The sequence below is a fragment of the Rhipicephalus microplus genome, chromosome X (assembly GCF_043290135.1).
Source record: "Rhipicephalus microplus isolate Deutch F79 chromosome X, USDA_Rmic, whole genome shotgun sequence".
NCBI lineage: Eukaryota > Metazoa > Arthropoda > Arachnida > Ixodida > Ixodidae > Rhipicephalus > Rhipicephalus microplus.
This window is the reverse complement of record NC_134710.1, coordinates 453245624-453261967: the sequence shown is the minus strand read 5'-3', so window position 1 is coordinate 453261967 and position 16344 is coordinate 453245624.

The window sequence follows — 16344 nt, the reverse complement described above, 5'->3', positions numbered from 1 at the left end:
GACACTTTGAGAAATGTTGGCAGGGCATAGATATAAACTTACTAAATTTCCATAGCGCCTTGTGCAATGCAGTTTTAAACAAGGTACAGCACTGGCGGCCGCAAGCTTTTAAGCTGCTGTGCGTGAATTCTTGGCTAAGATTCTCACTCGTTGCGCAAAACTCACAACAGATGTGAATAAAAAAAATAATAAAACGCTTTTTTATGCGTTATGCTAAGGCTAACATATCCCCGTGAAAATTGAAGTGAAATTATATCACTGCGTTTCTCAGTAAACCAGTGAAATTGCATGATGTAACTGAAACCTACAACATGCTTTTGTTGTAGGCGTATCAGGTCTCCGATAATACGAGTTACACCTTGATTAGGTTTGCCTATTCGCCGTGGTGAAGCGTATACGCAGATTCGGTGAAGTTGAAACATGCTTATAGCTCATGCGTAGTCATATCTTTCAAACCCGAGTTCATGCACTTTTCTTATACACGCCGCGCAAACTATGCTATGTACCGACCCGTAGATGATTGCGTCAAATGTATGTCAGATCGTAAATGTCATATCGTAAACTTCCATTGACAATTGGTTATTGATTGATATGTGGGGTTTGGCCACCCAATGCAGATATAGAGAAGGATTGGCCACCCTTGTGCAGTATCTGGCCACTACCTCCCACATGCATACGTCAAAAAACTCACGGCCCTCAGTTCCCAGCAGCTGCAAAGCAACTGACCATGGCGGTGGTCAGATCTGCAACGCAGCAGAGGGTGCTAAGAATCTCTGTACTACAGGCCGCCTTTGAAACTTGAACTTGGCAACGTTTAACGCTAGAACCTTATCTAGTGAGGGGAGTCTAGCTGTACTATTTGAGGAGCTAGAGGGTGTTCAATGGTATATAATAGGGCTCAGTGAGGTTAGGAGGACAGATGAGGCCTATACTGTGCTACAGAATGGGCGCGTCCTTTGCTATCGGGGCTTGGCAGACAGAAGAGAACTGGGAGTGGGGTTCCTGATTCACAGAAACATAGCTGGCAACATAGAGGAATACTATAGCTATAATGAACGGGTGGTAGGTATCGTAATTAAACTGAATAAAAGATACAAGATGAAGGTAGTACAGGCTTACGCGCCTACATCCAGCCATGATGACGCTTCAGTTGAAAGCTTCTATGAAGACGTGGAATCGGCAATGAGTAAGGTAAAAACACAGTATACTATAGTGATAGGCGACTTTAATGCAAAGGTAGGGAAGAAGCAGGCTGGAGACCAGGCAATAGGAGATTATGGCATCGGCACTAGAAACGCCAGAGGAGAGCTACTAGTAGAATTCGCAGAACGCAATAATTTGCGGATTTTGAATACTTTCTACCGAAAATGATAAAACCGCAAGTGGACATGGAGGAGCCCTAATGGCGAAAATAAGAACGAAATAGACTTTATAATGACTGCACACCCAGGAATCGTGCAGGATGTGGAAGTGGTTGGCAAGGTATGATGCAGTGACCATAGAATAGTACGGTCTCGAATTCGCCTAGACTTGAGGAAGGAACGACAGAAACTAATACGCAAGAAGCCAATCAATGAGCTATCACTGAGAGGTAAAGTACAGGAATTCAGAGTGTCGCTGCAGAACAGTTACTTAGCTCTTAGTGAGGAAACCAACCTTAGCGTAGATACAATGAATGATAATCTAACGAGTATCATTACGGAGTGTGCAGTGGAAGTTGGAGGCAGGGTAGTTAGACAGGACACTGGCAATCTTTCCCAGGAAACAAAGAACATAATAAAGAAACGTCAAAGCATGAAACTGTCAAATACAACAGACAAAATGGAACTGGCAGAGCTTTCAAAGTTGATTAATAGGCGTAAATTATGCGACGTAAGAAGGTATAACAAAGAGAGAATTGAACACGCTCTGAAAAACGGAGGAAGCATCAAAGCAGTGAAGAGGAAACTTAGGATAGGCAAAAATCGGATGTATGCACTAAGGGACAAAGAAGGCAAAATAACTACCAATATATATAGGATAGTTGAAATAGCGGAGGAGTTTTACAGAGATCTGTAGAGAAGCCGAGACAACCACGACGTTAATACTATAATAACTAGCAGTAACCCAGATGATACCCCACCAGTAATGATAGAAGAAGTCAGAAAAGCTTTGGAGAGCATGCAAAGAGGCAAAGCTGCTGGTGAGGATTATGTAACATCAGATCTGCTGAAAGATGGAGGACAGATTGTGTTAGAAAAACTAGCCACCCTGTTTACGAGGTGTCTCCTGACGGAAAGGGTACCAGAGTCTTGGAAGAACGCTAACATCATCTTATTACATAAAAAAGGAGATGACAAAGACTTGAAGAATTACAGGCCGTTCAGCTTGCTCTCTGTATTATACAAGCTATTTACAAAGGTAATTGCTAACAGAGTAAAGAAAACATTAGAATTCAATCAACTAAAGGAACAAGCAGGATTTCGAACAGGGAACTCAACAATTGATCACATTCATACTATCAATCAGGTAATAGAGAAATGCTCAGCGTATAACCAATCACTATACATAGCCTTTATAGATTACGAGAAGGCGTTTGATTCAGTAGAAATATCAGCCGTCATGCAGACACTGCGGAATCAGGAAGTAGATGAAGTATATATAAACATTCTGGAAGAAATATACAGGGGATCAACTGCTACCATAGTGCTTCATAAAGAAAGCAACAGAATATCAATCAAGAAGGGTGTAAGGCAAGGGGGACACAATCTCCCCAATGCTATTTACCGCGTGCTTACAGGAGGTTTTCATCTAGAATGGGAACAGTAAGGGTTAAGAGTTAATGGAGAATACCTTAGTAACCTGCGCTCTTCCGATGACATTGCATTGCTGAGTAACTCAGGGGACGAATTGCAAATCATGATTACGGAGTTAGACAAGGAGAGCAGAAAGGTGGGTCTTAAAATTAATCTGCAGAAAACGAAAGTAATGTACAACAAACTCAGAAAGGAGCAGCGCTTCGAGATAGGTAATAGTGCCCTTTAAGTTGTAAAAGACTATGTCTACTTAGGGCAGGTAATAACCGCAGAGCCTAATCACGAGATTGAAGTAACTAGAAGAATAAGAATGGGGTGCAGCACATTCGGCAAGCACTCTCAGTTTATGACAGGTAGATTGCCACTATCCCTCAAGAGGAAGGCATATAACAGCTGCATCTTGCCGGTACTTAGCTACGGAGCAGAAACCTGGAGACTTACAAAGAGGGTTCAGCTTAAATTGAGGACGACGCAGCGAGCAATGGAAAGAAAAATGGTAGGTGTAACCTTAAGAGACAAGAAGAGAGCAGAGGGATTAGGGGACAAACGGGGGTTAAGGATATGATAGTTGAAAGAAAGAAGAGGAAATGAACATGGGCCGGGCATGTAGCGCGTAGACAGGATAACCGCTGGTCATTAACGGTAACTAACTGAATTTCCAAAGAAGGGAAGCGGGTTAGGGGGAGACAGAAGGTTAGGTGGGCAGACGAGATTAAGAAGTTTGCGAGTATAAATTTGCAGCAGCAAGCACAGGACCGGGTTAACTGGCGGAACATTGGAGAGGCCTTTGTCCTGCAGTGGACGTAGTCAGGCTGATCATGATGATGATAATGATGATGATGATGTGGGGTTTAACGTCCCGAAACCACCATATGATTATGAGAGACGCCGAAGTGAAGGGCTTAGGAAATTTTGACCACCTGTGGTTCTTTAACGTGAACCCAAATCTGAGCACACAAGCCTACAACATTTCCGCCTCCATCGGAAATGCAGCCGCTGCAGCGGGGATTTCACACCGCGACATGCCGGTCAGCAGCTGAGTACCTTAGCCACTGGACCACCGTGGTGGGGTGACAACTGGTTACTGCCACCGGCCCACAACGAATACCAGGGTATTAAACAAAACAGGAAGTTTCACTGTCCGTAAAGGTGAACTAATATTGTCACTGCCTTTCAACGCAAACCACAGGTGACAGGCAGCACTGAACAATTTCGAAGACGGTGCCACTATTTCTTGAAGAGACCGCAACATGTATTAACTTTTCCGAGATAAACAAACAGCCAGTGGGGCAAATATTTCATCACGCAGTTTACCACACACCTAGACATTCTCCGACACATACAGCTAATGTTGCCACTGTGAGATGAAGATTAAGCTTTCAAAAAGAAAGAAAAAACTTGCCCCAAAGACCAAGTGACTGCAGCCCACTAGGCCGGGTGATTTTACGAGAGATTGACACGGGTCCAAAAGTTGATATTTTGGACTTCATTGAGTAGTTTATGATTCGTGCACCTCTCACCAGGTATCCTGAAAGGCAACTTCGTTTTATGATTAAAGGCATAACTTACGAGAAAAAAGATATCAAACTTCACCAACACAGAGGCACCAATTTCGTCACCTGACATTTTCGAAAATTGCAGATGCTATAAAAAGACAAATATTTTTGTTTCAAGGAAGATATTGTGACGGGGCGAGGTCTAGGCTTATATGATAGCGTCCACCGAGAATCGGCAGCCGAACAATATGTCTGAAATGCCTCTCGCGCAAGCGCCTAACACACAGGCGTCTTCTTCATCTTCGCAAAGTGCCACGCTTGCTCCTGTCGATAATGCACCGTAACATCACTCCCGTGCGGCGGAAGCGCCGCCACGGCGCTTAGTACGGCGAAGACGAACGAGGAGGGTGATATGGTTTGAGTCTGGCAACGTGTACAACGTCTGTCTGGAGTGAGGGGGTCGAAGAAGCATTGTTCAGGGGTGCGATCTCGTAGCTCACGTCATTAAGTTGTCGTAACACTTTGTAGGGGCCATGGTAGTGTGACAGTAGCTTATCTGATGAGCCGACTTGGCGGTTTGGTGTCCAGAGAAGTACCCGAGACCCCGGCGGGAAGTACATGCTTCGGTGGCGACTGTCATAGCGGTCTTTTTGTTGCGCTTGCGACAAGTGCAGCCAATCACGGTCAAGCTGACAGGCTGCATAGGCTCGAGAACGAAATCGCTGGCGTACTCAGTAGACAAGGGGGCAGACGAAGGAAGGAGCGTGTCAAATGGTAATGCTGGATGTCGCCAAATAGCAAAAAAAAACGGCGAATAACTAGCTGTGTTGTGCCGTGAAGAATTGTACGCGAATGTGACAAAGGGGAGTGCTTTGTCCCAGTCACGGTGATCTGGCGAAATGTACATTGACAGCATCTGCGTTAGCGTTCGGTTCAGACGCTCGGTCAATCCATTTGTCTGTGGATTATAGGCGGTGGTAAGCTTGTGCTCAGTGGAGCAGGCGCGGAGATTGTCATTCACAACACGTGAAAGAAAGTACCTTCCTCGATCAGTAAGCAGCTGCCGCGGAGCGCCGTGATGAAGAATGACTTCATACAAGAGAAAGTCAGCGACTTCAGTGGAACAGCTTGTCGGCAGTGCTTTAGTGATGGCAAAGCGTGTGGCGTAGTCTGTGGCGACTGCAACCCATTTATTTCCGGAGGTGGACGTAAGAAACGGGCCTAACAGGTCAAGGCCAACATGGAAAAATGGTTCCGTCGGTGTGTCAATGGACTGTAGGAGGCCAGACGGTAGCACAGAGGGGCGCTTGCGGCGTTGGCAGCGGTCGCAAGCAGTGACATAGCGAATCACAGAACGATACAGTCCGGGCCAGAAAAAGCGACGTCGCACACGATCGCAGGTGCGAGAGACGCCTAGGTGACCGGCTGTAGGTGCGTCATGTGGTTGTTTGAGAACGCTGGTACGCGGGTGATGGGGAAGCATGAGTAGTAATTCCGGGCCATCAGCGTTGAAGTTGCGACGGTACAAAATGTTGTCGTGCAGTTCGAACAGGCGAATGGAAGGGTCTGTTGAAGCAGAGGTCAGACGCTCGATGATGGATAGTAACGACGGGTCACGTCTTTGTTCGGTGGAGATATCACCCAAAGCATGGATAGAGAGAACGCAGGGGTCTGAATCAAGGTGTGTCAAGAAGGGCGTTTCAACCGGACAATGTGACAAACAGTCTGCGTCTGTGTGCAGGCGTCCCGACTTGTAGTGGACCACGAACGAGTATTCTTGCAGACGGAGCACCCACCGACCGAGACGTTCAGATGGGTCCTTTAGCGATGACAGCCAGCAAAGAGCGTGATGGTGCGTAACAACGGGAAAAGTTCGGCCATACAGGCAAGGCTTGAATTTCGCCATGGCCCACACAAAAGCTAGGCATTCACGCTCAGTGATGGAGAACTTCCGCTCGGCATGTGAAAGAAGACGACTGGCGTAAGCAATCACGTGGTCCTTCCCGCGCTGTCATTGGCCAAGGGCCGCTCCAATTCCATGGCCAATGGCATCGGTCCGAAGCTCTGTAGGAATTGAAGTGTCAAAATGGGCCAGTATTGGTGGCGTAGTCAGCACATGGATAAGAGCCGAAAAGGCGTCCGCTTGCTCTATGCCCCATGCGAAGGGAACGTCCTTCTTCAAGAGATCAGTAAGCGGTCGAGCGATGTCGGCGAAGTTGCGGACAAGTCGACGAAAATAGGAACATAGCCCTACAAATCTTCGGACGTCCTTGGTTGAGCGTGGTTCAGTAAATTGTTGTACTGCTCGCATCTTTTCGGGTTTTGGTTGAACACCATCGGCACTGACAAGGTGGCCGAGTATGATGATTTGGCGACGTCCGAAATGGCATTTTGCAGAATTGAGCTGGAGAGCATCTTTTCGAAAACATCCAGAACAGCTGATAGACGTGTTATATGGCTGTCAAAGGTAGGTTAAATGACGATGACGTCGTCCAAATAACATAAGCAGATGGACCACTTATATTCTCGGAAAAGGGAGTCCATCATGCGCTCGAAAGTTGCCGGCGCATTACACAGTCCAATCGGCATGACTTTGAATTGGTAGAGGCCGTCGGGCGTAACGAAAGCGGTTTTTTCACGATCCATGGGGCCGACGGAAATTTGCCAATAGCCGGACCGAAGGTAGATAGACGAAAAGTATTGGGCACCATGGAGGCAATCGAGGGCGTCATCAATCCGAGGCAAAGGGTAGACATCTTTGTGGGTCACTTTGTTTAAATGGCGATAGTTCACGCAAAAGTGCCAGCTTCTATTCTTCTTCTCAACGAGCACGACTAGGGAGGCCCAGGGGCTGGTTAATAATAATAATAATAATAATAATAATAATAATAATACCTTTTATTTCTTCAAATAAAACAGTACATGTGACTAGGCCTGCCAAAGCCAATTGGTGGCTTGAGTGGCAGAGCCTGGCAGACAGCGAAAAACCGGACGCGTTACAAGATTGTACCTTATGGCCTAAGAGGGATGACAAGACAAAAAACAACGTGCATATAAAATTAGAAACAACAAAGCATATAAGCGATAGTTACGAGCATTATACAATATTTACAGCAATTGAAAGTGAAAAGGTGTAAAGAAAACAGAAAGAATTAGAGCAAATTCTCCTCAAGCAAAGTAACACACTGGATAATTGTGCAGCGTCATGCTTGCGAATGAGTGTCTATGAATTAACACACAATATGCATTACAATTGTAGACAGATATGCCGTAGCAGTTTCCTTATGTTGTATTTTGTTTTTGTGCGAAAAATGCTGGGGGAAAGTGCATTGAAAAAGGTTGGTACATAATGGGCTCGTATTCTAGTTCCATACTTTGTCGAACACCACGGCCTCCAGTAACGTACTTTGGGCCTTAAAGAACGAGAAGTAACATACGGATCCAGGAATTCTTTGGACCAGAAATGTTTTAAAACTACCATTTGAATTAACAGATCATTAAAGTATGGCATAAACAGCGTTTTGAAAATGTCTTTCTCAGAATTATTGTTCAGGTCGTAAGATATATTTTTTAAAATTTAACGCAATATTCTGTTTATTCTATTGTGCCAACGGACAGCGCAGTGTCCGTAAATTGTTATTCCGTAACGCAGTATACTGTAACCTAAAGCGTGTGCTATCATTTTACGTACTGAAAACGGCATGTTGTGTCTTATATTATATAATAGACATGACACAGCGCGAAGTCTTTTGCAAACATAGGCAAGATGACTATTCTAAAAAAGGTCGCTGTCAATGTATAAGCCAAGGTATTTTACAACAGATGAATACTGTAATGAACTACAAGAGCAGGATGAACAGTCAGAACAATGCAAAATGAAAGGATAAGCAAGGGTTACTTTCTTCAATGGGTTGTGGAGGCAGATTAGATTAGTTTGACACATTTATATAATGAGGTTATCTCGAAACCAATCCATGGCTTTAGTGGCAGCTGACTGAAGAAGAGTAATCGCCTCATAAAAGTTGTTTGCAGTCGTCGCGATCACAGTGTCGTCGGCGTATTGATATAGAAAAACCGGTATCGCGCTGTGAAGGTCATTTACAAAAATATTAAATAGCAGCGGACTAAGAATTGATCCCTGTCGAACGCCGGTTTCGATGATTTGGAACGCGCTGTGAGATTGTTCAATGGATACAAGTTGACGCCCTCCTTGGAGGAAATTTGCCAACAAAGACCAGAAAGAACCCCTAAACTCTAACTGAAGAAGTTTATGCAATAACAAGGTATGATGTACACTGTCGAAAGCCTTGCTGTAGTCAAGAAAGAGTGCACAGGCAACTTTTTTGTTATCGAACGCCTCGTTCAACTGATCAGAGAAGTTTCCCAATAGCGTCCGAGTGCTTTTCTCCTGTCAAAAACCATACTGGCAAGGCGATAAGATGTTGTGACTATCGAGAAAGCTTGTCTTCGTTAACAACAAATGTTTTTCTAGTATTAGTGCTATAGAAGGCAGAATTGATATCGGACGATAATTTTCAAGTTTATCACGCGCAACTCATTTGTGTAGAGGTATAACTATTGATGTTTTCAAGTTTATGGGAATTTATCCACTAGAAATAATGAGATTTATTAGTGCTAGCAGAACTTCATGGGTGTATTCAAATGTACGGTGCAAGTCAGTTATAGAAACACCATTATTACCAGCAGACTTTTTACACTTCAAACTGAAAATTATAGATCGTAAGTCCTCATGTGATATTGAAGGTAGATAAGCCGATTCGCTAACACTGTAACGTAAAGTGCACGGGCCTATTTGGAAATTTGTGTTGTTATTTGTTCGAGAGAAAAAGTTGTTGAATTGATCAACAATCTTTTGTGCGTTATTGGCTTGATTCGAAAAAAAGTTATTCAAAATGTTGACGCGAGTATTTGCGCCTCTAAAGGTGTTAATTAACGCCCAGGTTTTTTTGCTGCTGTTACTAGCATATTTAAATTTTGCTCGGAAATGGGTTCGTTAAGCCGAGCGAATCATAGCATTAACCTTGTTTCGGCTTTGCTTAAATTCGGCTCACAAGTCTGAGGAATTAAGATAACGCTTACATTGTGTCCAAAGCAAGTCCTTTTGTTTTCTTTCAGCGAGATTATGTGTTGACATTCATTTGTTATCCATTTACGTTGTTTAATCTGTATCGTTCGCGTTGCACTTTCTTGACAACGAAGAACTCCAGTCATAATGAGCTACCAGATTATCAAATTTTTTTGAATCTAGCACCGAAATTAGTTATTTTGTATCGGTTGGCATCGTCGTCATATGTGGACAGCTCATTGAGCCGCAAACAAAGTAATGGTCAGCTATCTTCGTCTGTACTATTGTGGTTTTTGTGAGCAGCTTCTGCACACGTACGAAAACGCGGTCAAGGCACGACACGACGAGCATGCCAGCCAAAAATTCCTCTCGAGTTGCTTGATTTATTCGGCACTCTGAGCCCTATTTAGAAAGGCTGTCTAAATAATCAGCAACGAGGCCTACAGTGGGACGCAAAAGGTCAATGTTAACGTCTCCTATGATGCACACATGTTCTTCTATCGATAAGGATGGTAGTGTGGACTCACGTTCAGATAAGAAAAGGCGCGTATTGAAACTGAGAGGCCGGTACACTAATAAGAGAGTCACCGAAAAAGCGGGCGTGTTCGAGCGCAGTGCTAGCACTTCTGCTTGCGAAAAGGAAAAGGATAGCTGCGAAACTGCCAATCTGTCACTTATAAAAACGGCAATGCCTCCTTCTTTTCTTGTTGGGGGTGTGTATGAAAAGGCTTGGTAACCCGGCAGAACAAATTGTGAGAATTACTCGAATGAATTGCTCATTTCAGTAATGACGAAAGCATCGAAAGTTAGGCGAGATGAAGAAGTGATGGCACAGAACTGATCCCTAAGTTTCCGAAGACTACGAATATTCACATGTGCTACTTTGAAGCCGTCAGATGAGGCACCAGAAAGAAATTTAGCTGCAATCGCGAAGTCGGTGCAAGGGATACTTTCTATATTCGCCATGTTTAAGCCAGCTTATCTAAATCCGATAGTTTTTCAATGCGAATGGTAGGTGCTCCTTCAGCTTTTCTTGCTAGCACCTTTACCGGAAATGTTGTAGGCCCGTGTACTCAGATTTGGGTGCACGTTAAAGAACCCCAGGTGGTCAAAATTTCCGGAGCCCTCCACTACGGCGTCTCTCATAATCATACGGTGGTTTTGGGACGTTAAACCTCACAAATCAATCAAGCTAGCACATTTCCGTCCCTCGTCCACACGAAGTTATAACCATTTTTTTCCCTTTCGAGCGGGTCAATCGGAAGAGTTCTCGGTTCGTCTGTGTCAAGTTTTAATTAATGTTCAAGCGAGGAAAGTTATCGGACTGGGCAAGATCGCGAAGGCCATTTTGAGCTCGAAGCCATTTTTCTTTTATTGAAGTGTTCTGTACTTGCACAAGAATGAGTGGGCTGCGTGTAGATTTATCATTGGTTGGCAAACGATGTACCTTGCATATTTCATCTTCTTGAAATTTTACTAGGTTCAAACATCCAGCTAAGTCACTAATGAAGGACTTCAGGTTTTCACCTGGTTTAAAAGAAAGACCATGGATTTCAAAGTTACAACGTCTACTATATTGCTCTAATTCATTTATTTGCACTGTCGTTCTGTCAAGAACTTCAGCTTGATGGGCAACTGTTACGGAAACAGATTCCACCTCATATCTTAGATGCGAGATTTCGGCTTGGTTATAAGTCATAGTAGAAAGCATGGTATCGTATTTTTCCAACAGGAAGTCAATAGACGTTTGAATTTCTGTCACAGTGCCCGCCATCTTTTCACGGGTTTCTTTGAAAGAGAGCAGTTCTTCAACTTTCGACACAAGCATCTCAACAGTGCTAGTCAGATGGACCAATTTGGTATTAACAGTAGATAACTGGGGAACAAGTGAACCATTGCTATCACCCGAACCCATGCCAGACTTGCACATCTGACACGCCCACGTTTCACGCCTAACCGTAGACATTTTGATATAAGCACTGTCAGTGATCGCGGAACAGTTTTTTCCTATGTGAAAGCTTGCTTTAAACTCGAGCACACCAGGAATTGCCTTCGACAGGCTTGGTACATGATGAACACAAGGAAGACATTGCAGTGCAGTCAGCGGCAATAACCAAATCACTATTTTTAAGGTGAAGTTTAGGGACCCACCTGCCAAGAATGAAGAAAAAGTTTCAGTGACGCTGGCCCGTCTTGCCGCTGACTGCAATGCCGAGCCAGGAAGGCAGGCTTTTTGTACGCTGCTAGCGGCCCACAACTACCGACAACAAGTGGACCAGGTTGCAGTGATGCAGATCCAAGAACGGGCGTGTCCATGGATTCGGGGGCCACGTGCGCCGAAGAGCGTCTATGATGTCAGTGCTTGACGAAAACAGCGATTATCTCCCAGGCTTCTCACTTTGTCCTGCCAAGAATGAAGAAAAAGTTTCAGTGACGCTGGCCCGTCTTGCCGCTGACTGCAATGCCGAGCCAGGAAGGCAGGCTTTTTGTACGCTGCTAGCGGCCCACAACTACCGACACCAAGCGGACCAGGTTGCAGTGATGCAGATTTAAGAACGGGCGTGTCCAGGGATTCGGGGGCCGCGTGCGCCGAAGAGCGTCTATGACGTCAGCGCTTGACGAAAACAGCGATTATCTCCCAGGCTTGTCAGTGTGTCCTGCCAAGAATGAAGAAAAAGTTTCAGTGACGCTGGCCCGTCTTGCCACTGACTGCAATGCCGAGCCAGGAAGGCAGGCTTTTTGTACGATGCTAGCGGCCCAAAACTACCAACACCAAGCGGACCAGGTTGCAGTGATGCAGATCCAAGAACGGTCGTGTCCAGGGATTCGGGGGCCGCGTGCGCCAAAGAGCGTCTATGATGTCAGCGCTTGACGAAAACAGCGATTATCTCCCAGGCTTGTCACTGTGTCCTGCCAAGAATGAAGAAAAAGTTTCAGTGACGCTGGCCCGTCTTGCCACTGACTGCAATGCCGAGCCAGGAAGGCAGGCTTTTTGTACGATGCTAGCGGCCCACAACTACCGACACCAAGCGGACCAGGTTGCAGTGATGCAGATCCAAGAACGGGCGTGTCCAGGTATTCGGGGGCCGCGTGCGCCGAAGAGCGTCTATGATGTCTGCGCTTGACGAAAACAGCGATTATCTCACAGGCTTGTCACTGTGTCCTGCCAAGAATGAAGAAAATTTTCAGTGACCCGTCTTGCCGCTGACTGCCGCTGACATCAGGAAGGATGATGGTTTTATTACGTCTTTAGTAATCATTTTGTCCACTTCATTCTGAATTACTTGGCGTTCCTTATGAGATACGCGATATGGACGCCGCCGTATAGGACTGGCATCACCAGTGTTGATCCGGTGAGTCCCTTCAGTTGTTTGGCTGAGAGGGCGGTGGTCAAAGTCGAAAACATCTCTATATGATGTTAGCAGACTATGAAGGCTGGCAGCTTGCGCTGCAGTGAGGTCGGGAGCAATCATCTTGGTAATGTCATCTGCAGGCAGAGTGTAATTGCGGCCAAGACCGGGGCAAGTAGTATCGGTGTGCAAACCAGTAACCCTGCAGCTGTCAAGTGGAGATAGGGTGGCCAAAAGCATGTCTTGCGGAATAACTTGAGTCAAGAGACTCACGTTGAGTAGTGGTATAACCACTGTAATATTAGTGATGGCGACACAGTGTGAGCAAGGGTAACGTCTCGCGCCATCAGTACGTCGACTATAGGAGTGACGAGGTAGTCACCATCGGGCACATGACGTGAGCACGACAAAGTGACATATGTAGCAGCTTGCGGAGGCAAGCGAACGTGGCGAAGAGAGCTTAAACGGGGAGAATAGTCAGCTGGAAAATCGGCAAGCTGCGGCAGTTCTAGCTGAAGAGCACCAGTGGCACAATCAATGAGGGAAGAATGACGTTGCAGGAAGTCCAAACCAAGCATTAGGTCATGAGGACATGTTTCAATGACGGCAAACTGAACTAATGTAGGATGACCGGCAATGAACACACGGGCCGTCCACATCCCTTGAACTTCAGGGGTCCTCCCATCAGCGACACGAAGTGTGCGGGAAGCGGCAGGCGTGAGCACTTTATGTAGGCGTCGGCAAAGGTTCGCGCTCATTAGAAAAATGTGCGCTCCAGTATCTATAAGGGCAGAAATAGCCACACCGTCCACGTCAACGTCTACCAAACTTTGTCGCGTCGGACGCGTCAAGAGAGGATTTGTGGAGGGAGTCGAAAATGCAGCGTCATCTCCGGGTGCTGCACCGTTTAGTTTTCCGGGTAGGCAGGAGTGGAGTTGATTGGGGACGACAACCTGTGAGTCTGCAATGTTCGAGATGACTGCCGACTGACGACCATACGGTGACGGAGATCAGCTGTTGAACCTTCTGTAGTTGTTTGGCGGACAAGGCTGCGCGGCAGATGCGAATCGGGTGCGGTCTTGTCGGTAGTGAGGTTGAGATGAAGTCCGAGGTGGCTAGGACCAGTGGTAATTCCAGTAACGGACGACATGACCGATACGGGGGCAATGAAAACAAATTGGTCGATTGTCGACGGTTCTCCACGCAGCAGGGTCGCGAGATCGGGCCCTAAACTGCTGCTCGTGATAGGACGAGGGTGGATGCCATGAAACTCGCTGCGGGCTGGGCAAAGCGCACACCGAGGGAATACCTATGCTGGCAAGTTCTTGGCGGACGATGGCTTGAGCCGTGTTAGCAGTGAGTGGGGTCGTGTCACTTGCAGCGGTGCGAGCCGGAGCAGAGGCAATGGCTTCAAGTTTGCGCCGTACAATTCGGGTCGCTCGATCAGATCAATCTAGAGGTGGCGGCTGTGTTCTTGCACGGTCTTCGCAAGACGACGTTGCAGCCGTATTCGGAAGGCTGGTAAACACGCTGTTAATCCGCCGACTCTTTGCTTGCTCAAAGCGTCGACATTCTTTTATAGTGGCGTCTACTGTAGAAAGATTTTTGCAGATGAGGAGGTCGAATGCATCATCCGCAATACCCTTAAGAATATGTCCGACCTTGTCAGCCTCTGGCATCTCGGCATTGGCTTTGCGACAAAACGATTACACATATTCTATATAGGAGACGCAAGACTCGGTCGAGGTCTGCGCTCGAGACGCGAGCATTTTGTTCGCGGCCATTTTTCTTTCAATCGTCTTTCCGAACAGGTCCAAAATTTGCTCCCTGCAAACTGCCCAGCTCCCAAGTTTTGTTTCATGGTTCTCATACAATGATGTGGCGGTTTCCCTAAGATAGAATGACAGGTTCGCCAGCATAAGAGTCGGGCCCCATCGGTATCGAATACTCACACGTTCGTACTCTGCCAGCCAATCTTCAACGTTAACTTCACCTGGATCGCCGGAACCGCTGAATGTGCCAGAATCGCGCGGGGGTTCGAGCACGAAGGTTGTGGTCGCAGAAGGAGATGTAGTTACCGCATCATCTCCGGCCGCAGGAACACCAGGAGCAGATGCAGACGCCGTACTTTCCGTCATCGTTGTGGAATGACCCTTCAAACGACGGCTGCTGCGAAGTTCCGTTGCGAGTCGGTTACCCAGCACCTCCACCAATTGTGACGGGGCGAGGTCTGTGCTTATATTATAGCGTCCACCGAGAATCGGCAGCCGAACAAGATGTCTGAGTTGCCTCTCGCGCAAGCACCTAACACACAGGCGTCTTCTTCATCTTCGCAAAGTGCCACGCTTGCTCCTGTCGATAATGCACCGTAACAATATTTTTTGTCTGAATTGCATGTCGAATGAAGAATGAATTCATACGGTTTCAAGTTTGTAGACCTCAAAAAATAGCTTTTAAAAATGTCTAATTTTGCGACAGTTTAAAATAAGTTACGTAATCCCTATTTTTTTTCTCCGAAAGTAATGCAAGCAGCGTTTTCAAACTTGACACGTTTCAAGGATATAGTGCGTTCAATGGGTACGTAAATTATTGCTGCCGTAGGGCAAATGTAAATTTTTATACAATGCCTCAAAATTTTCATATTGGCAAAAGTGTACTCCACTGAAATTTGAATAATAAAAAAACCTATCTTCTATTTTTCTTAAAATCTCGTAAATAGACAACGGAAGACCATCATACAGTTATATAGAAAAACATGTTGCATTATCTTGTTTTTAGCGACACTATTCGTGGTACAAATCAGAGCTTTTCAAGAATGCGCTGATAAGTTAAGAAATCTAGAAATAGGAATGGAAAAGTGGCAATAAGCTTCAAACGCGAGTAAACGTGACCGCATTTGGTGAAGAAAGGCTGTTTTAGCAGATAGGAGTAACTATTTTGAACACGGTATTCTACAGTATCTGAATTCACTCTTATACGTAGAGCACTGGGACTTCTACTATGTGGTGCCTTTCCATTACTGACACACAGATAGAGCTGCTGTGACGGCCATGTGTTTTCAACACGTTGGGTAAGAGAATTGAATGTTGAATGTGTTCATAAACAATTCATAACAAATTTTTATCATTTGGTGCACGAAGACTGCCGCATTAGACAGAAGAACACGATTTAGGGCAAGTTGTCGTCCGTCGTCTGCTCTACAAATGAATTGCTGTGTGCCGCATCTCGGAGGCAATGCTTTAGATCATATGGTTCAAAGTAGAGACAAAGATTACACCTCCCGTAATTTTATTGACAAAAACATTGTGAAATTCATTTTAACGTACTATACTTCAGTTTTGCATTCGCACTGTGGATACTTGCGCACAAGTATCCACAGTGCGAATGCAAAACTGAAGTATTTCTTACAAACTGAAACGTGTATTTCCTATCGAGCTAAGTTAGGCGACAGCACAATGAAGGACCTTGCAAGTTGTTATTGTTAATGGTGCCTTAAAGCTAAACATGTCCAGCCATTGATCTCGTCATTGATTATAGTCATGTTAGTCGTACAGTGGTGCCGATCATAAACCAATTGAACGAGACGCTAGACTTACGCCAATCACCTATTTTGTTTT